The sequence below is a fragment of the Condylostylus longicornis genome, unplaced genomic scaffold (assembly GCF_029603195.1).
Source record: "Condylostylus longicornis isolate FDR11 unplaced genomic scaffold, ASM2960319v2 ptg000048l, whole genome shotgun sequence".
Taxonomy (NCBI): Eukaryota; Metazoa; Arthropoda; class Insecta; order Diptera; family Dolichopodidae; genus Condylostylus; species Condylostylus longicornis.
In genome coordinates this window covers 17775751-17798672 of record NW_026578017.1, presented here as the reverse complement: position 1 = coordinate 17798672, position 22922 = coordinate 17775751, and the positions used below count along the sequence as shown (strand labels likewise).

General features: G+C 23.2%; 1 long non-coding RNA gene across 1 annotated transcript in view; it reads left to right on the top strand.

Moving 5' to 3' along the window:
* Positions 1-21811: 21811 nt before the first annotated feature.
* LOC129611206 (uncharacterized) overlaps positions 21812-22922 on the top strand; it is a 191102-nt gene continuing 189991 nt past the window's right edge. Inside the window, exon 1 of the long non-coding RNA XR_008697148.1 lies at positions 21812-21951. This is a non-coding gene — a long non-coding RNA (uncharacterized LOC129611206). The remainder of the gene's footprint in view (positions 21952-22922) is intronic.

The following is a 22922-nucleotide window of genomic DNA, read 5'->3' as shown; positions in this document are numbered from 1 at the left end:
AATCTTCGCTTCAGTCATATTAGTCACAATTCAAATAGAGATTTTATAGTTTATAATTATCAAATAAATTTGGAAGCTATACCGAGCTATATAGGATTTATGATGACAAATAATTTCAATAAAAATTACTATTTAATTAAAAATTTTAATTATAATTATGAAATTAGGAAATGGTGTGATTGCGTTACGAGTATTTTTCATTACCTTTGAAAAATTATATATGAAATATGTGTGTGCTTTCTTGAGGATGAGATTGAATTTGTTTTTTTGCCAGTTAAAATGTTTTATTCATATATACGGAGTTTTAAGGTAGATCCCATAAAATTTTGATTTTTTTATTAATAAATCTAAATTGATGACATAAAAGCCCTCACCTCATTATTGTTATTACAAAAATAAGTAATAACAATCCGGTAGAATCTTAATATTTCTTTCATTTTTAATATTCTCTCAAAAATAGTGTTGTTATAATATTGTATAACAATTAATAGTTATTAAGTTATATAATCAAAAATTTTTAAATTATAATATTTTGACGTAAGTAGTTAAACAAAAATTTTTTAGTTTGATTATTATCGCGCATTACATAATCAGAATGTGAAATCTAGGAATATTTTAATATACTATGTGAATATGAACTAATATCTTGCCTACATATTTGTGAAAAGAAGTTCAATTAACTTTATTTTGTCGCCAGTGGCTGCACATAGTTTTATTTATGAATTGCTGTTAAATTTTGTATTGAATATTCGGAAAAAGGAAGTAAGATTCTTAGACTTAGATTTTCTTTCAAGCAAAAATTTTTCTATATTTACTAAAATAAAAATTTTTGAATCTGATATTGGAAACTAAATATTCCAATAGTAGTAATTAATATTGTGTTATCGTAAAAGTATGCAACAATAAAAGATCTATTGAACCATTGAATAGAATTAAGAATGAAGTTCATAGTTTATTCCCAAAATTTTGACGAATAGTTCTGATTCTAATAAATCATATAGTTCTTTCCAATCAAATAACTTTTCTGATGAAAATTGTATCTCACATGTACTTTGTCAGGCAAATTTCACGATTTTTTCATTCTTAATTTTTTTCTTACTTCATTTTTCCCTGTCTATATTATGATTTTTCTTATATATCAGTGGCCTCAAACACAAACCGCCTAACTCGAGTTAAGACAAAAATGAGATATGTTTACCAGCGAATTCTCCGTTTTGAGTTTCATATGCTCACAAAATTTGGTGGTTCTACGACTGTTGTAGCCGGAGTTATTGTCGAATTCACACATGACCTAACTCGAAATGGCAACAATGTGCACTTGCACTAATCGCCTAAATCGAGTTAAGATCAGAAAACATCTTTTTTATGTTTTTGACAAACCACTTATTTCGAGATAGGCTGTTGTTGCAAATCAAAATTAGTGAGATTTTTTTTTATTTGTATGAATTTTTACAACCGCTTATCTCGAGTTAGGCTTTTGTTGCAAAATTAATTTTGAATTTTTTTAAATACTAACTCGACATAAGCGATTTGTGTAAAATAATAATTGGTGGTTTTTTAAACTCATCTCGAGTTAGGCGATTATTGCAAATGCAATTATATTCCAAAAGGCTTCTTATGTCGAGTTAGGTTTTTATAACGCGTGCAAATAAGAACAATACATCGAAGTTAAGCGTTTAGTGTTCGAAATAATACATGATCAGTATAGAATATTTTTTAGTTTTTTATAATAAAAAATATTTTATAACGCTTAACATATTATTTTATGTGATATATAGTGTAGGTACTTTATGTCCATGGTTTAAAACTTGTTCACTATAGTTAAAATTAAATCTTACATTCAGCGACAAGTAAGATAGTTGTATTTTTTAACCCAAAATATAAAACATCTGCACAAGTTACCTGCATTATTAATGCTCTAATTACCCAAATATCCCATGTTTAAGATTTGAATTTTTTTATTTAACAAATAATCTTGTAGGTCATTTCGTGATTTACCTGCGACAAATGTTTTTTTCAATTGACGGAGTTCCCATGTTAAAATGACACGTGGCTAGCTACCTGATGGTAGATTGTTTTGCCTTTGTGGTCTAATTGTATTATTAAACAAAGTGTTGTTTTATTATGCCCTTGTAAAACAAATGTTATTAGGAAGAACAAATTTTTGTGTTTAACAAGAATTCTTATTCTAATTATTGTATTACAAAGCAACACTTTTATTATACACTAGTAAAACACATTTTGTTAGGATATTCAAATTATCATAATTTGCAAGGGTTTTCAATAAATAAAATTGGTACATCTGGGAATAACAATATTTTGTTATACTTTTTATTACTCATTTCCGTGAGTTCAAATTTCTTCGATTTTCAAATATTTATGATATTTTTGTTATTTCGAAGGAAGTATTTTTTACAAAGACAGTTATTTATTATTGTTTTTAAATGTGCTTATGTTGGAAATTGTTAAATAATATAAAAATTATCCAATATAAACTTTATCCACGCTTAATCAATGTACGTTAAAAATTTTGGAACTTGCTAGGCGAGCTGAGATGATTGTGGCGGATGTTATAGGTATTGCAATATATTTGAAACTAACATAACGGATTCAAAGTGTTTTAAAGCATAGAAATTAGCGAAACTGGTCCTATAGTAAATAAACAAGTATCAACAGATCTTACTTTGAAAACCGAAGTTAATACAGTTTTGAAAACCGCAATTGACTTTGATCGTGGTGACTGTATTAATGATCTTGATTTTAAAATTGACAACATTCAAAAGCAAGTTTTCGAGTCCTATTGGGCATGTGAACATATCTGTAGAGATAAAAAAATATGAAAGGCTTTCTACTTTTATTCTTTTAAGAAAAATCCTTTTACAATTTGCCGAACGGTTAGAAAAATTCGCTTAATCTTTCGCGACCGGGCTTCCTCAATGCACTCAAGTACATGAACGCTCGAAACTGACTCGTGGTCAATTTGTATGGAGTCTTAATTGAAAAGTAAATGCTGACAGCTAAAATAAAAATGTCGTGCAAACTTACAATATTTTTTGTTTATTTGATAATCAAATACTTATATACTCTATGAAAGGAGAGCAAATTCTGAACCAATTTACTTTGCCACAACTTTTTACGGAGATCTATATACTTTTTACGGCAGAACTTGGAGAAAAACTGACGAACAAACCATTTTCTATACGTTAATAATACGTCTCCAAGATTTAATTTTGACAAGTATCGAATTATTATTTTCTATACGAGTTCGAGTTCAGTATCAAATTTGACTTTTCATTACAGTAGTTGTAATGACTCACACTCGATTTCATTTTGTTTTTAATTTAAAAATTTTAATTAATTCGGATTTAGTATCATTATGAACAAGTAAGAAAGTCATGTGGACTATAGTACATAAATAAAATAACAAACACAAAACTCATAAACTCATTTTAGAGATTACTTTATGTGCTCATTTTTACAATAATGTAAAAACTTTGTCAGATCCGTTGCACAATGAAGCCTTTTTGTAATTGAATTACTTTTTGAAATTCTCTTAAGTGGAAAGAGTCGCACCACAGATTTCAAAAAATTGACTTCCAAAAATATTTTACAAGAACAGTTTATACAAAGATTTTTTATATTTTAAGACGAGGTGTTAACTAGTTAGATTTTCAAGACATGCTTCAAATTGAAGAAGAAGAGAAAATTAGTACCAAAAAAGAAAAACTTAGAGTACTTGATGCAATTTTTTAATCTGTTGGTTTACAAATTTTACAAAACGATTAAGACTGGATATTTAGCAGATACTCATCCATATTTAGTTGGAGAATCCGAGAGAGAATAAAAGATACTGCCACCTTTCTTAAATTTAATGAATAAATTATTTTTAAACTTTTAGAAATAATTTTTACTTAAAGTTTATTCATTTTTTACCTCAATTTATGTTTTTTATGACAATGATTTGAAAAAAAAGTGATAAATCAAATATTTTAGAAATAATACACATATTTCTTCCCTTTTCAATATAACTTAAGTCACCTAAAACCATATTTTCAGTTTTGCAACAACAGCTTAAGTCGACTTAAGTTTGACGAAAATGCAAAAGTAATTTTTCACAAATCGCCTAAGTCGAGTTATGTTTTGCAAAGTACTTTTTATAAATTTTGTATAACCGCCTATCTCTCTTTTTTCATAATTAAGAGAATACTATTAGTTGTTTTACTTCAGATTATGAGTTAATCGCTTCCTTTTTTAATTATCTTTCAATCAAAAAAAAAATTGGTTCAAAAAACTTCATAACTTTTTTCAAAATTTAATTTAAAGTTTAAAATGCATTTATCTCGAAATCACTAAAACAGACTTAAGTCGTTTGTGCTTGAAGCCACTGATATATATATATATTATATGTAATGTGTGTATATACAGTAAGTATATAATTATATAAACAGTTAAAAGGAAATGCAAATAAATGGAAATGTGTATTTATGTCGTTAAATGGCTTATTTTGTATGCAAAATTCATAACCACTTAAATCTTTTACTGAGCATTAAATACATAATATACGTACATTCATACGCATAAATATAAGTAAATAATCGTGTATTGTTCATATTATATAGAAAGAGAACAATATGAATAAAAATGATTTTATTATTTAGTTCTTTCTTTTATCCGTCAGCATTTTTTGATCCTCGATGATTGTTGATTACAAAAATTTTTATAGATTTAAATGAATTTTTTAAAATATTTTTTGCTATTTTTTTTTTTTTTTTATTTTCACTCTTCTCCATAATATACGTGATATGTAGATACGTACGTACGTACAAAGGTTTATGATTGTAGCACGCTTTAAAATAAATTCACCGCATATTTCTTTCGCTTTTCAACACACAACAGTACACACTGTACACATGCTTATAAGGAGCGTATAAACTTGAAATAATTTTTTTTTTGTCTCATTTCTATTTCTGGATGAAAAAAAAATCAAAAAAAAGAGCAGCAGGAAAAAAGTTAAGAAAAAAGTCAAAAGTTCACCCGCGTTCTCTTAACTTTTTTTTTTATTAGAAAGCAAATATCTATGTGTATGTGTATGTATAGAGTTTTATATATTTGTGTGAAAATGTATGTCTGGAAAATATTAAAAACACAATCATATATAATAATTCATCCTGAAGGTATTAGCAGTGCAAATCCTTTTTCATATGCAAAATTGAATCATATTTAAGTGTTTGTAGTTGTTGTGCAGCAAAAAGAAAAAAATCCCCGTTTAACAATACCAACTCCTTAGAGAGGTTATTTTAAGTGATTTTTACTTTTTTATACTTAACATTTTATTTTGTTTGTTCTTTTCTTTTTTTTTAAATCCTTATTATTATTGTAGGACGATTTTGATATCATAAAATCGAAATCTTAAAATTGCCATTTAAGCATATTTTGTAGTGTGTGTCTATAGAATTGTGTATGTGACTTTGCATATTTTTAGCAAAATTTCTCCTTGTTCTTTTTTTATTTTTTTATTATTTATTTGTAAATAAACATCTTTTGTGCTTATTTTATTGTTATTCTTGTAAAAAAATGGAAATCAATTTTTAGCGGTATTTACTCTACTTGTTTTTTTTTTTTTTACTTTCTTGTACACAGAAGATTCTTTAATACTTTTCAATATTGCATAAGTAATTGTTAGTTTGTGTAATAATATAATGTTCAGAAACCATAAAGGATAATAGAAATAGGTATAATTTTTCATTAAAAATATGAAAATCATATTGTAAATAAATCGAAGATTATTTTTTATTGTTATAATTTATTTATTTGTATAGAAATTTATATAATTTTTTCGTAAATGATATTGATATTAAATAAAAATTGAATATGAGTTTTGCAAAATTAAATAATTTGTGACAATAGCAATATAGTCAATTTATTCAATAATATTAAAAGTATAGCAAATAAATTAATATTTAAAAGGTATATAGAGTACATTAAATCTAGGCTTTGTAAAATAGCACATTACTATCTAATATAGTTGAAGTGAAAAATTAATGTGTGCCTGATTTCAAGGCTAAACAATGTATACCGTTGTTCTTAAAAAATAATTCTATATGAATCAGCTTATCGTTTGCTTAAGTTTAGAAGGAGTCTTGAGTTTTAATCTCAAAATCTCAAAATAAAATTTTTAATTTTAATTTGCTGGTCTTTAAATTTCAAAGAAATAAATTAACGAAGTTCAAAAATTTTGAAATTTTTGAAGAAAAAGTTACACTTTTAGAGGGGTTGGAGAAGACAGGAAATAATTTTGCTCTAATTTTATTCAAAAAATATTACTTCGAAAAAAAGTAAATTTGATTTAAGATAACGATTATAATTCTTAATTTGAAATGTCAATTCCATATATATTCAATATGATTGCCTGAAAGATATTTTTAAAATAGTTTGGAAATATGGGTGGCCAGCTTTCCATTTTCATTGAATTTAATTGTGTACTATGAAATAACAGAACATGGAAGAGCTTCGAATAAAGACAACAGGTACAAGTAACTAATTTTACGATTAATTGTAAGATTTGAATTTTGTGACATTCGTGTGGTATAAAGCGTTGTCAACCACAAAAAAATGCAGTGTGAAACCTCAGGATTATTAAAAATAGAGCGCTACACAAAAGAACAATGCATTTTTATTGTTTTTCTGTTAAGCAATAAATTTTCAGATTTTCATTTTAAAATATGTAGAGATTTTTTAAACAGATTGGCGAAAGAAAAGGAAACCCACCGAACAAAATACATGAATCTTCAGAATTTAAAAATTTTAATTATTTTAAAATACTCTTTTTATAGGAATAATTAAATGTAACAAAAATATAAAATGGGGCTAAATTTTGCAACACTATCAAAACAATAAATTTAGTGATCTTAACTGTTTAACTTCTCTCTTTCCATTCTAAATTGTGGATACAGAAATTATATGAAATAATCACATGTACAATTAGTTATACTTTACACCTAATGTATATGGCTTAATAAAATTAGCATAATTTCCACTCTACTCTTAAAATCTATTCAACAAAAGTGTTATATGAATACATATTGAACATAGATTAATCTACATATATATATAAATTGTAAAATTAACTAGAAATACAAAGGATTTTTTCTATATATCCGATATAGTATTTAATTATCACTTATCAAACAATTTAACGGCAATTATCATTAAATTTATTCTATTAGTTGGAAAATACCTATACATATATAAACATATTTATGTATATAATATATAATATATAATAATAGGAAACATTTTCCAATTCTATTATAAATTGATTGTATACCATATTATTAGTTAATTTGATAACTTCCTGTAATTCAATTAGTTTGGATTTTTTCAAAATATTATTATTATTAATATTGTTATTATATTATAATATTATCCTATATAATAATGTAAAGGAGGTGTAGATTATGTATAGATATTTATATTATATACATGCATGTTTGTGTACTTTAATATTATATAACTGTTATACTATTTGTGTCCTTAAAATCTAACAAAAAAAAATAATATAATTTTCTCAATTTTTATATAATTTTGGAAAAATCAAAACCAGAAATTTTTATTATCCTGGCTGGGAAATTTTTATTATCCTGGCCTAAATATCAGATTAGGATATTAAATTAAATTGTTATTAAAACGGAATAAAAGAATCAACACAAAAGAAAGTGAAAAAAGAGAAAAAAAATCATATTACGTGTACAATCAAATGTCAAAAATCTAGTGTATTCAGCGTAGATCAACCTTTATATAGTTTAAGCAGCCTTTATGCTTTCACTTTGAGGAAATTTGGCGTGAATTGAGTCTTTACAGCTGTACATTCTGTACTCATTTTATACTTTTTCAGCCACCTTTTGTAATTACTTTCAAATTGGAATTATCATTTTTTTAATAGAGTTTTCATAGTGTATTAAAAAATAACTTGTCAACTTTCAAAAAAAAATCATTGAATGTTAAGTAAATTCTATGTATTGTGATGACTTTCTCTTCAACTCGGTGAATAAAAGAATGGAAACAAAATGAGGTTCTTGTTATTCACTTTACAATTTAAGTTGATGTTTTGTTATTACTCAGGTAGTTCGTGATTTAATAGTTTTCGAGACCTGAAAATAAGTATTAAAATAAAAATAGCAAATAGTCTGGCATAAAAATTACTGGCTGAAATTAAATTTTATTTTTATTTTTCATTATTTTGTTAAAATCACTCTTGTAAACATATTAATTATGTGTAAAGAGAACATAACTTTGTATAAAAAGGAGAGAATGTATACTTGAGGTAAATGTCATTCTTTAATGTGTTATAAGAATATTGAATTGAGATAGAGAGAATATAATTTGAATTTTGAGTAAAATACGAATACGAAGATACAAAAAATATTTGACACGAAGCAATATTTTACTAATTCACAACAAAAGACGATTGTAGCAAAATTTAATGAATATAATTATTGTTGTATTTCTTTTAAATTATATTCGCACGGCATTCGTAGCAGAATTAATAAAAAATTTAGTATGAACATTTTGTTTTTGCATAATAAAAACATTTGAAACTCACATAAACTTTACTTTTATACAATAATGTTGGAATTAACATGATTATTTTTTGAATATATTTAAAATCATTTCAAATTTTCATTCACAATTTTTATAAACCATTATATATGAATCTTTGCTCCTTTGATCAACAACTTCTGTTTAATTGATTTAAAAACTTTTTTGTTACATTCTGTACACTTTCAAAAATTTAACCATACACCAAAATGTACAATATATATATATATATATATATATATATATAAATATACAAATAACATTGATATTGTTAAAAATGATTCACAATAATAACAATAATAATAATAACAACAATAAAAAATAACTAGAAAATAGCTGATATAAGTGTAATCATTCGTAAAATCTAATAATTAAGGATATACAAATAATTTGTTCATAATAATGAGCAAAAAAAGAAAAATGAAAATAAAATAACAAAATAAAAAAAAAATTAAATATAGAAGAAGAAAAAAAGGAATAAGATTGTTGATGTAAAGGACAAAAATTCAACCGCACAATATTAATAATAAAAGAAACAAATTTTATACTAGTTGCACACGAAAAAAAGGACATCGCAAATAAGAAATTTCATTGTTAATTTTTTTTTCTTATTTTTTTTTTCAGAAAAAAAAACAAATAATGAAAAGAGTATAACTAGAAATCAGTAACAGTCGGCAGTTTGTTCGTACAGTTATAATAATGATAATAAGGACATTATGTGTTATTTTTCCTTTTTTTTTTTCTTAGTTTTCATTTTTTCTGAACATTTTTAATTTTTATATGAATCTGTATTTGTTATACACGTATATATACTTCCCATTTACAAATTTATTTTATTTCTGTACAGAGTAAATTATTATGAGTAGTGTAAGAAAAGGATATGATGGCCTAAGGAAAATTTATACAAATAAAATAACGAGTAGAAGATATAAGGACATTTATTTCATCATCAACATTCCTTTAATTTTTTTTTCCATTTCTATGCATTTTTTCTTTCTTTGCTCTTAGAATTTATTTCAATGAAAATCGTGTCCATTACAGAATATTCTTTTTCCCCTTCATCATAATAATAGAGTACAATAGAGAGAAAATAATAATTTTTTTGTGGTTTTTATTTTTCTTATTTTTTTTAGTTAATTGTATTATGGTTTTTTCTGTATAAATGTGTATGTGCATATATAAATTTAATTTTTCTCTTTTCGTCGCAACATCATCGTATTTTCAGTTTGACCAGAACAAAATATGGTGAAAAAATGAAACAAAAAAAAAAAAATCGTATAGTTCTGACTATACCAATTCCATATTTTCACGTACAATAAAAGTTGAAGTTTTACTTGGTTTTTTTTATCCCGCTTTATTATTTATACATGTACAGCTATACGTTATAGAGTGTAACTGAACTTTTATCCTTTTTTTTCTGCTATTCTTTTGTTATATCCTTTCGCTCTCTTGTTTTTTTACCCCGTATATATTATGATATAAATTTAAATTCTGGATTGCCTATGTTTACTTTATTATTATAGAAAATGTCCAGTTGTGGGAATCTTCATATATATTATAAATATATTATCAGGAAAAAAACAAGAAAAATGCCAAGTAATAGTTTTGATTTTCTGTTTTTTTTTTCATTCTTTTATATCATGCATCATGCCTGTTGTATGCGCCTACACTACGCGTATATGATTTGTATGGTGTACAATAAAAATGTGAAACATTTACAATAGTAATTTACGTACTATAATATTTGTGGATGTGTGTTGTATATATAGGTATATACATAATATGCATATAAAGTTTTGATGTATACTGAGCCCATACAGTATAATAAATTCAACAATAGAATAGAATTTTTATATGTATAATAAAACGATAGAAAGTTTTATACTTTCTGCATGATGATAATGTCCTTCTTTATTTTAACAAAATGTAAAAATGACGGTTTCATATCACTATGACAGGACATGAATATGTGAAAAGTAATTCTTTTTTTGTATATATAGCTATGTAAAATAAAAATGAAGCATAAAATAAAATATTAATTTTATGTAAAATGAATGAACACATAATTTTATATTATATACTAACTACATGTTATATACGAAGAAATGAATCATAATGAAGAAGGTATGTTAAGAATTTGCACACCAGTTCCATTTCCACATGAATAGTAGTATAATGGTTTATTAAAATTTTAAGAATTATTTAAATATTTTTTAAAATATTGTAAAAAAATTTCGCAATGACACCCATATGATAAGAATTCCAACAAAAATTTCTGGTATTCACTCATCCATTAATTAATAACCTCGAGTCACAACAAAGTAGTTTACAAAGTACAGTCTTCACTTGAACAAATAATTAGTCTAAAATGCAATTTATGGGTTATTTTAATTACTTTCATTTATATACCGAAATATATTTAAAGATATTGCATACATTTAGGATGAAAAAAAAAAACAAAAGTTAAAAGAAGCACTTAACAAATGATTTATGAAAAAAACTACAACAACTTACCTTCTAGAAGAAAAACAATATCAATCATTGAACTGAATTATTGAGTAAAATATCGGATCTTGAATCGAATTCTGATAATCAACTGAATGTCTCCATCTAAATTATAATTCGGCTTATAAAATACAGAGTGTTTTGCATAAGCTGGATTTCGGGGATGATTTTCAGCAAAAAAATTTTGGCTGTGCAAATATACTCGTTTTCGAGTTACAGCCTATAACTATAAATGCCTATAACTACGGAATTATACAACTTAAAGTAATCATCGGGGGTTTGTTTTACAGGTGGTTGTCATTTATTTTCGTTATTTTGCCAAAGCCAGAATTTTTATTTTTCTTCTTTAATTTTTTTGATAAAATCTGAATATCTGCACCTAAAACAAATTTTTTACATAAATTTAATTGAAAGCCCTTTTAAGTATTTTTTTTACTTCACACTACTTTTTAATTTCCTGATTTTATTTGGTTTGGTTTCACTGTGTTGAACCGCACTCCCAATTAAGTTGTCTTTTAATTTGATATTAATTGAGATAATTACTAAAAGTTTTCATATCCTCACTTAACATATACATACAAATATCTTAATTATTTATGTACATATTGATATTACAAAGCTCATGTATGTAAATGAAAAAATATTTAGAAGTGAAAAGAAAAGTAAATTTGTGTAATACAATATAATCTTAAAAAATCCTTTTAAAATCCATGTTATCCTCATAAAAAACACAAGAAAAACAAAATTAAGAGATGAAAAAATATTTTTGCAAAAAAAAAAATAAAGAAAATGGTTTTTCCATTTTTTTTTTTTTCTAAATATATACAATTTTCTTTTCAAAGCTTTGAACTGACAATTTAGATTTTCATCTGGAAGTAAACATCAAAAAAGCAAAAATTTATTAAAGATACAAGTAAATGTTTTTTCACCTCTGAATACACTTGCTGTACACATATTTAATCATTGTATATAAAGTATAATATTCACAATATTATTCAGGATAAAATTTTCCTTATCCATGATAACAGAGAGCATATCGGTTTACCCTTTTATTCTTATACTAAATAAACCAGAGATCGGCAGCATTTTTGTTTAAGTGCCGCTCAGAGTACAACAAAATGTAAAAATCACAGACACCTTTGGGTCAGGGATTAAATAAGAAATATTAATATAATTTGTTAACAAACTAAAAAAATAAAATAATTTGTTGAGCAACTCAGAGAAAAGCACTTTTGCCCATTAATTATAATATGTAATCGGACAATCATTGTATTATTGTGTTCATACTGCGGTAGTCTCGTCACTTACATAGCAAAGTCAATGATGCAAGAAACTGGTTCGTATTCTATGATGTATTACGATGCGAAGTAGGTTCAAAAAAAAAAATTGTATTCATAGTGATTATTTCAAGTTTATAATCGACCCAGCTCTGATGTACATAAAAATTGTAATTTTAAAATTCTGATAAATGAATTATGGATTAAGAATTTAAATGAAACGGTAAAAATTCTGGATTCCCACGCATCTTTTTTTTTATATACGTTCGGGGAATATTTGTTACCTATTTAATTAAAAAAGGCATCTAACTTATAATAAACCGGCTTTGTTCGAAATATTAAATGGTTTACTAAGTGATCCACGGATGATAGGTTGCCGACTATTGAACTATTACACAACTAGTTCTATATTATAGATAAAAGAGATTTGTGACTTATAGAGAAACAAAATGAAACAACAAGATGTAAACAAGTAAAGGTAAATTATTTTGTTGTTATTTTTAACGCTATACACCATATTATTGTTATTTGTTATTGTTAAAAAATAGCAAGAATGACAAAATGAAATATCATTAATTCAAAAAAGAAAAAGGATATTTATTAGGATTTCGTAAAATTCCCGATTATTTAATACAATTTGATTAAAAAAATATAACGTGCTTTAAGTTTGGAATAGACTAAAGCGTTTCAAGCGGAAAACAGTAGTATACATACGCATACATATATGTGTGCCTTCCGAACATGGGTTTTAATACGTTACCAGGAGAATTTTACGATATTTTTTGAAAATAATTAAAGATAGGTTCGGGTTAAAATTTTATTGGGTTCACAAACAACAGGATGGCAAGAACAAAGGTGAAAAATTATTAAGAATAAGCTAAGAACTGCCATATTTTTCGATATAAGAAATAAATTCGAGCTATATTGGGAAAATTAATAAAGAGGCTATGTTAGTATTTTTCGTCAGATAGAATAGAGAAAATAATTCAGTCATCAGTTCGAAAAGAATTTTGTGAAATCTGAATTTCAATATGAATCTTTACAGTTACAAAATTAGTTATCTTCTTCTTTATTTTCCTGTTACATTACAACCGGGAGAGTACAACTTTTTCAAAAATTTTATATTTTATTTTGAAAATCTAAATTTCTTTATTGAAATACTTTGTAACTTTTCATTGATTTAACTCTTTACATCCATATGTACGTGTTGTTCACTTCCTATATGTGTTCTTTTCATTTCGAAAATTGAATTAAAAAGTGTGTGTGTATAAATGATTAGAACGGTTGAAATTTTAGATAAGTTTTTTTTTTTTTTGTTTTTCTCACTTGAAATTCATTCAAACGTGATAACCGAAGGCATTGAATTTTATACTTGTTCTTCATTAATTTTAAAGCAACAGTTGATTATTAGATTAGAAAGGTAAATATATTTTATTTGAATGTAAAATGTATTGTTAACACAACTATAAATAAGGTAATTAAAAAGTTTTTTTGTAAAAAGTTTATATGAAATATTTTATTTACAAAATAATATGTTTAGTTTTGCTCTAAATTAATTAAATATTTAATATTAAAATTTATAGCTATAAGTTTATAGAATTATATTATCAATTACAATATGGCGACAGTTTATGAAATATTATATTATGAACTCCAAGACTGTGTGCTTTAAGACTTTGTAAAATTATTAAAATTAGGACCATAATAAAGTCATTAATTTCTGCTTACAAATCAGCAATATTAAACGCATTATAACCGCATATTTTTTCTTCTGTAAGTGTTATATGATCAGCCCAGTTCATAAAACAAGCTCATATTTAGACGTCAAAATATATTCGTTTGGCCTAAGCTTTGTAGGTTTTTAATTGTTATGGTACTGTGTTTTTCCATTAATATAAAAAATAAATTTCTTTATAGCATTTCTTACAATTTAGAATTCGGGCTTGAGGAAACAACTTACCTCGTATATACCTCGAAATTTTCATACACCAAATGTAACTTAAATTATCCTTTAACAATGAAGCGGGAAGTAGACAAAGGGGTTAACTAACATCTGCATTGCATTTTATCATATTTTTTTAATTAAAAAATTGTAAAACTATTAATGTTTTTGTTACCTATCTCCTATTTGCGCTGTCAATTTCGTCTTCTATTAAGTTTCTAACTATAAGAGTAATCACAGTAGAAAATATATGAAATTTAAAGATGTTCTTTTCGAAAAGCTCGATTTTCGTCAAAATGTTAGTTAACCCCTTTGTCCACTTGTCTCTTCCATATTGAATGAAAGATGACAAATCATAATGGCATAGCTCAGCTACCATTTAATTTTTTTATTATCCTTATATGTAAAAGCGCTCTGAAAACTTATTATATTTTCATTGATCATCGGAATACGAAATTTTTAATACTTGAAATTTAACAAAATTTTGATTACGACTATTTAAATACATTGTGTAAATTACATTATTTTGCATATTGGCAAAAAACAAATTTAGTATCAATTCAAATTTTTGATTCTTTTCTTGTTTTTAGGATTCTAATATTCGTAAGGGGATAAAAAAATCATTGTTCAATTTTTTGGTTAAAAGATACAAATGTAGGAATTATCAAGAATTCATTATAACCTTCCAAAAAAAAAGTACATATTAAATGCAAATACATAATTGTATTGAAAACTGTTAACAAAAAAACTTTTGATATACAAAGATATAATAAAGAATATTTTAGAAAAACATGTGTACGAGCATACGTACATGAATGAAATTGTAATTGTGTAAGTATATATATAACACATGTATGTCTAACACAATTTTCTAAATCAATTTAATCTCAAGATGTATAAGTACAATTTTACACATATGAGTGTACACAGAAGTATATATACAACGTATATACACATACATACTTCTATTATAGTAAAAAAAAGTCATGTTTTATAACCATGTATCACTTAAGAATCCTTTTTGTTAAAATACGATTCGATAATTGAACATGCAAACTTTGAAAGTTTTAAAATAACAAAACAATAAGTGAAATAAAATATCTTTTTTAACAGATTTTTCTGTTATCAAAACAACAATAGATATTTTTTGATAAGACAAAAATGCAAGAAAATTCTGTAAATATTTTCTAAATTCTAAATGTAAAAATGTAATTTCAAAAATATAAAATCTGTTATTTATTTTTATAAAGCTTTTTTCGTTAGCATTAACAGAATGTTATTTTTACTGAATGAAAGTTTGTCTCTGCAAATGTTATTTTTACTACTTGTGTGAAATGATGGAAAAAAAAGCTTTTTTAGAAAATTTTGTGGGACAGATTTCGTATTCTGCAAATTCTGTATAGAATGCAGAATTTTATACAGATTCGTGGGACAAAATTTTAAAAATTTGTTTGTGTGTACAGAACATGTTTTTATAATTATTTTTATTAAAAAAACAAAAAGAAAAATTTGGAGAAAAGTGATCAAGGATAATAAATAATTTTTATTTTCTTTTTTGTATAAGGATATTCGAAAATTGTATGTTAAAATTTGAATGAATGTAAACAGTAATTTTTTTACGTTATTTACTTGAATAATAATTTTTATTTAATGAGAGAAGAGAAAAATTTTTTACTTTTCCTAGTTTTGGTCTCCTGTTTGTTATTTATTTGGCTTAAATATTAAAGTAAACGATTAAATAATTAATACTTTAGGCGTTGTATTTAGTTTACTTGGTAGCATAATAAAATTCGCATCACGTCGTTGAACCTGCATTTATTATTGTAAACACAAAAACCTAGCATATATGAGTTTACAATTTTGGTAAAATAAGAAATGACTGAATATTTTAATAATTGCAGTACATTTAAAAAAAAAATATATTCTTTGAAGAGAGGTTTCAAATTGAACTAAATAGTTGTTTGCATACTTTTAGGGAAAAAATGTTTAGATGAATTACAAAACATAGGACAGAGCACGGAATATCTAAAAAATTTATTTATTTTTTTTTTCTTATTCACTTTTCAAAAAATTAAGAAAAAATTTTAATTTTTACATTGTTATTTACACAATTTGTAAATTAATAAAAATCAAGTACATGCGCAGTAATTATAAATATGTGGTTTGAATTGTACACGTTTTATGCATGATATTGATTAAAAAGACAAAAATATTTTTCTGGCACTTGAATTTTGTTTTTATTCTGAGTTTATCTGAGATTGCAATATGTATAATAATATTGTTAGAGCTCAACAAGTTTAAATAAAATATTCATTGCATATTTTTAATTGATTCTAACTGAAGTTTGTCTGCAAAAGAATTACAATATTATAAAGTTTTTAAAACAAAGAAATTTAGAAATTTTCAGCAAAAAATATGAGTATTTGGAAATTTCTTATAATTTTCCTAGACGTCCTAATGGTAATAAAAATTAAATTGTGCGTTTTTAGCTATGTATTATATTAGAAATGGGTGAGAAAAATTATGAAATATAAATGACAATTTAATAAACTTCAACACATGCATTTTAAAATTAATTTGTAATTTCCATTTTGTAGCATAATAATTGATTAATTTCGATACGATCCAAATATCCAAACTCGATAATATTTATATTTGGTGTTGATTATATTCTCAAAATAGTACCACAAAATTTTTATGATTAAAATTGAAAAGACTGAATTACACTGTGCCGTAATGATTCTTCATTAAAAGTAGAATCTGAAAATCATATCAAATATTTGTGGTGCGTTCGCAATACATACATGTAATTATGCATACATATATGTTCTGCGATCATTTAACGAAGAAAAATGCATTATTAAAAACATTTACAGACATATTATGACGTTTAATATTATTTGTACGTAAAATTTCTGCAAAAATATTGCAGAGATTTCTCAATTCTGAGTTTGATTTTGAATTTGTAATATTGTTTATTCTATTTTCCGGATTTATTTTTTTTTTTTTTTTGTAAATTTAATTCTACTTTTTTACTACACCTAATTCAATTGCATCTTTTCAAATTAAAGGAATATTATGTTATGGAGAAATAAGAAAATCAATGTACTATAAGGAAATTATTTTGTCCCAAAATGTATGCGAATTCTTAATTTATTTCTAATGTTAAGGATTCAATTTTTTCTGATTTTGATATTTTTGCATTTAATTTGTAATTTTCTGTTTTGCTCTTTTAATTTTTTTGTGTTGTAAATTCATTATTTTCAAAAGAAACAAGAAGGAAAAATAAGAAATAATAAAAAAGGAAAAAATTATACTTCAATGGTTCTGTAAGCTTTTAATATTTTTCATAGTTTGTGTAAGGACTTTTTGTTTTTCTATATTTTCTATATTTGATTTTCTTCCTTTCTTATTTTGTATGTTTTTCTGTTGTCTATAAACATATATAAATATATTATATGAACATTTATATTTTGTTGTATAGTTGCGTTTTGCTTCTTGCCACCAAAACAAGTATCTCTTTTTTGTTCGTTCATTTTTTTTTTTCTTTGCTATATGCTAAAATTAAAATATAACAGAACAAAAATTGAAAAAAAAAACAAAATATAAAATGAACAAGAAAACAAAAATAGAAAAGAAAAATAATAAGAATAAGGAAAGAATAAAAATAATAACAACAACAAGTAGAAAAATAACAAAATCAGAAAAAAAATAAATATTATATCCCCACTTGGATTGCATTTTACTGATGCTGCTGAGAACAACACAACAATATCCTTTTTTTGCGCTTTTATTTTTGAATTTTGTTTTTTTTTTTTGTTTTGCAGATGGAAATGAAAAAAAAGGACGAAATGTATTTTCTTTTTGTGTGTACAAATTTTGTGTGTGTTTTTTTTTTTGTTTGTGTTCTGATATAAATTTTTTTTTCTATACTTTTTATTCGGCTGGTATAAAAGCGCTAAACACGTTCATTATTCGTTCAAAGTCGGATCTTTGGCCGCCCAGTGTGTGTTGCGTCCTTTGAATTTATTAAAAAGTAATTTGTCTATTTAATTTGTTTATTTTTGCAAAAAAAAAAAAAAAAATCCAAAATTATTTTGAAAAAAAAAATAAAAAAAAAAAACGCTTAATTTTTTTTATAAATTAAAACACATTAATTTGTGTTTTTTTTTTCTAATTAAATTTTTTTTTTTTTTAACGAACAGACAATTTTAATTAATAATTTGTAAAATTTAATTTTAATTAATTTTTAATAAAATTATAAAAATTACAAAAAAAAAAAAACAATTTAATTGAAATATTTTTAAGATTTATTTTTTTAATTTTTTAATTAAAATGATCATCGCACCGTCAAAAGTAATATCCTTCCAATAATATAATAATAAAATTAAAAATATAATTATATAACCTTTAAAAATTAAGTATTTGAATTTATTTTTTCTCAAAATTTTTGTGTATAATTTTATTAATTTCAATTTATAATAAGTTTAAGTGTTAATTAATTAATTATTATAAAATAATTAATAATTATCATAATTATCATTGTGTACGTGCTTTTTTATAATTCAAAGTCGATCAAAAAAACAAAAAAAAAAAAAAAACAGAAAATATTTTTGTAATAATTAAATATTCAATTAAATTTTTTCCTGAGTGTGTTAAAGTGTATACACACAAAAGAAAACATTATTAAAAACAGAAATTATTAATTATAAATGTGCGTGTACAATGTAGTGCCGCCGTCCAATTTGAAACAAACATTTTTTTTTAATGAAAAACAATATAATAAAATTAATAAACTTTTATTTGATATTAATGTTAAATTAATTAAATATATTGGGTTTAAGATTAACTTTATATTTAAGTGTAATTAAAAATTCCAATAAAAAAAAATTAAAATTAATTTTCTTGATTTAAACTATATAATTTATATAATAATTTCTCAAAATTAATTATTCTAATTAATTTTATTTTAATTGTATGCTTATAATAATATTTGATTTCTTCTTATCGTAAAATTAAGTTAACATCATTGATAATAATTTATATAACAATAATAATTAATAGTTAAATAGTATATATAATAAAATATTATATAAAACAAAAAAAAAAAAACTTTAATTTATCTTAATAATTTATTTTAATAATTAATTAAAATTTAATAATATTTAAATATCTAAATAAAAAGAAAAACGGTCAACGTCCAGTTCATTGAACAATAACGCCCACTGATTATTTTATTATCAAATAACTTGTATAAATTATTATACATTTACTATGTAAATGTTAAGTTATTCACATTAACAACGTCCTTAAAACAATCACAGAAAAAAAAAAACTATTAAATAATATAAAATTAATAATAAATTATTAATAAAGAATAATTCTAATTTAAATGTTTAAAGAACTATTTGGCAAAAAAAAAAAAACTAAAAACTTAAGAAAACTTTTTTTAAAATAATTTTTCTCATAAAATTAATCTATACGCGCATCATACAAGTATTTTTAAGATTTAAATGTATACTATATATAACTAGTATATATATGAATAGCATATACATTTATAGAAATACGTCATAAGTGTGTATATATAAATTCACTTAAATTAAGAACTGCATAATAGAGACTCACAGCTATAAAAAAAAATTAGTGAAATTAAAAATGAGAAAAATTTTTCGAAAATCATTATTATCTTATATAAATAATAATAACAATATTGTCTTTATATATTTATATAAAAAATATATTTATAAATTATATCACATTATATAGTATATCCGTATATATACAAGTATAAATTTTGGTGTGCTAAATTTTCATTTATCACTGTATTCTTCTTCTGCTATATACAACCAAAAAAACTTATACTTATTACATTTTTTGCCAAAAAAAAAAGAGGGTGTGGATGTGGGTGGTATCAGTGGGTGTAAATTATTAATTTTTTTTCTTTATTATTGCTTTTTTTTGCAATATAACATTAATAGATATTATTAAATAATATTCAATTAAATATTATTATGCGACAATGATAATTTTATAAAAGGACATATAAAAATATTTATTGAAATAATCAATATATAAATTAAATAAAAATAAATAAAAAAATTATATGTTATATATACATATATATTGAAAATGAGAAATATAAAAAACAACAAGAAATAAAACTAATTTATTTTAATTCGCATATACAACCATAATAATATCATGGTAAAGCTATACACTTAGCTATTAAACACACATAAAAAAGGGGCGCACAGATGTTTTCATTTAAAAAATAAAGAAGAAATGAACAATAGTAATAATAATAAATTAAAAAAATTAAATTAATATAAAATAATATTAATACATCTATACATATACGAAATTGTTTGTATGTATAATGCGTATTTTCACGCATATACATATACGTATGTAGATGAACAATTAATATAATATAATTAAAATGAATAAAAATTAAATTCATTATATTTGTTATATCATAATCATATACACATTTTTATATAAAAAAAAATTGAATTATTACGCTATTATCACCAATATTGTTATATATAAAATTAAAATATTGCTGTTTCATTTACACTTTATCGGTTTATTAAATTAATAAAAAAGAAATATTATATTGCCTTTGTAATTGTTTTTTTTTTTTTAAATCATTATTGGTTACTATTAATATTAACAGCACCTAGGTATAATAATATAATTAAAATAAATTTGCGGAATATTTTTTATATACACACTTTTAAATAATAAAAATGTATTAAAAACATTAAAAACATTAAAAAAAATGAGTATAAGTATTTTATACCTTTTTGTTATATTTTTTTTTGTTTTTCGTAATTTATTACTGAATAATTATTTATTATACAAACTTATATAAATTATATATATTAAAATATATTCCGAACATTATATTATATAATAATTATTGGTAAAATTAATTAAAATGACAAAGAGTGGGACGGGGGGGTGAAACAGGAAATTTTTTATTTAATAATTACTACTAGATAAAAATATTAAAACATTGTCATAAACTATAAATACTATATGATTTATGTATGGCATCACACACACACATATATGTTATTTAAATTTATTAAAAAAATATTACATTATACTATTATTATTAACTGTTATCCTATATATATACGTGCCTAGATAAAATTAAATTAAATTAAAACAAGAAAAAAACTATTAATACACGCAATATAACAAATATAAATTGTTTGTATGTATATATATATACATTTTTTATGTACTCTATATATAATATCCAATAAGTACAAGAATTAATTAAATTTTATTTTAAGAACACATATTATAAAGCAATAATTTATAATTATAATAAATTTTTTTTCATTTGTTGTTAAAAAATAAAATTAATTAAACTGACATTTAACCATTAAAATTGGTTATTATAATTTAATAAATTTAAAAAGAAAAAAAAAAATATAATATTTACAATAATAATTATAACAATATTACAAAAAAAAAAAATAATATTTTTTATTAATATGAAAATAATTTAAATGGGTGAAAATAATTAATGTTATTAAGTAAGACACATTTACATTAATACATCTTAGCATATATAGATGTCGATGGTAGCAATTAACTAAAGTTAACTTGATGGTAAGTAATAGAATATAATTAATAAGTAAATATAAAAATAAATTGTTATACATAATTTTACATAATTGATCTTATCATATACAAGAATTTTTTATTTATTCATATATATTATTTTATTAAATATTTATAATTTAATAAATAAAAATTTAATATTCTTAAAAACAATTTTCATTTAAAATAATGTCATATGGTATCAATTATTATTCCAAACATCAAATATGAAAGTTATGACTGTATCGTTGGTTCAAATCAGGGACGCCGTTGCTGACGCCGCTGCATCGTTAGCTTGAATCGCAATTTTTTTATGTCATTATATCAATGACATAAAAAAATTGCGATTGAAGCTTAACTTTTTATTTTAGGAAGACATTACAAAAATTTTCAATCTAATGTTAATTTGTAATGCTATTGAGCTAAAATTTTTGAAAAGAATTGCTATTACAGAAGGGATTTGGTTGAATTTAGAAAATGCCATTAATGTTCATTATGAGTGCCTAAAAATTATTTAGACGCTTGCAATATTAAGTAACATGCAATAATAATGCATCAATAATACAAACCACTTAAAATTAACAAAAAGGGGCTTAATAATGCGATTAGAGGAAGTCTTATGAAAATTGAAAATGGTGTTACAAGTGAAGAAATATAATTCCGTTATAATGGGATTATCACCGTCGCTTCATATACTAGGACAATATAAGTGGTATATAATATAGAAACAGCGATATTCATATATTAAAGTGTACGATGAGTACAATCGGTTCCAATTTGATTTGATTCAAAAAATGGTACTATTAGAAAATTGTCGGTTCTTTACAATTAAATTCTTCTATTGAGGATTTCTTTCCAATTTGTCATTTTATAAAATGTTCACTTTTCCTCAGAGCAATTAAAAATATTTTTTTTTGGATTATTAAATAATCCAAAAAAAAAAAATTTTTAATTATATTTTTATAATATAGGAATAACTT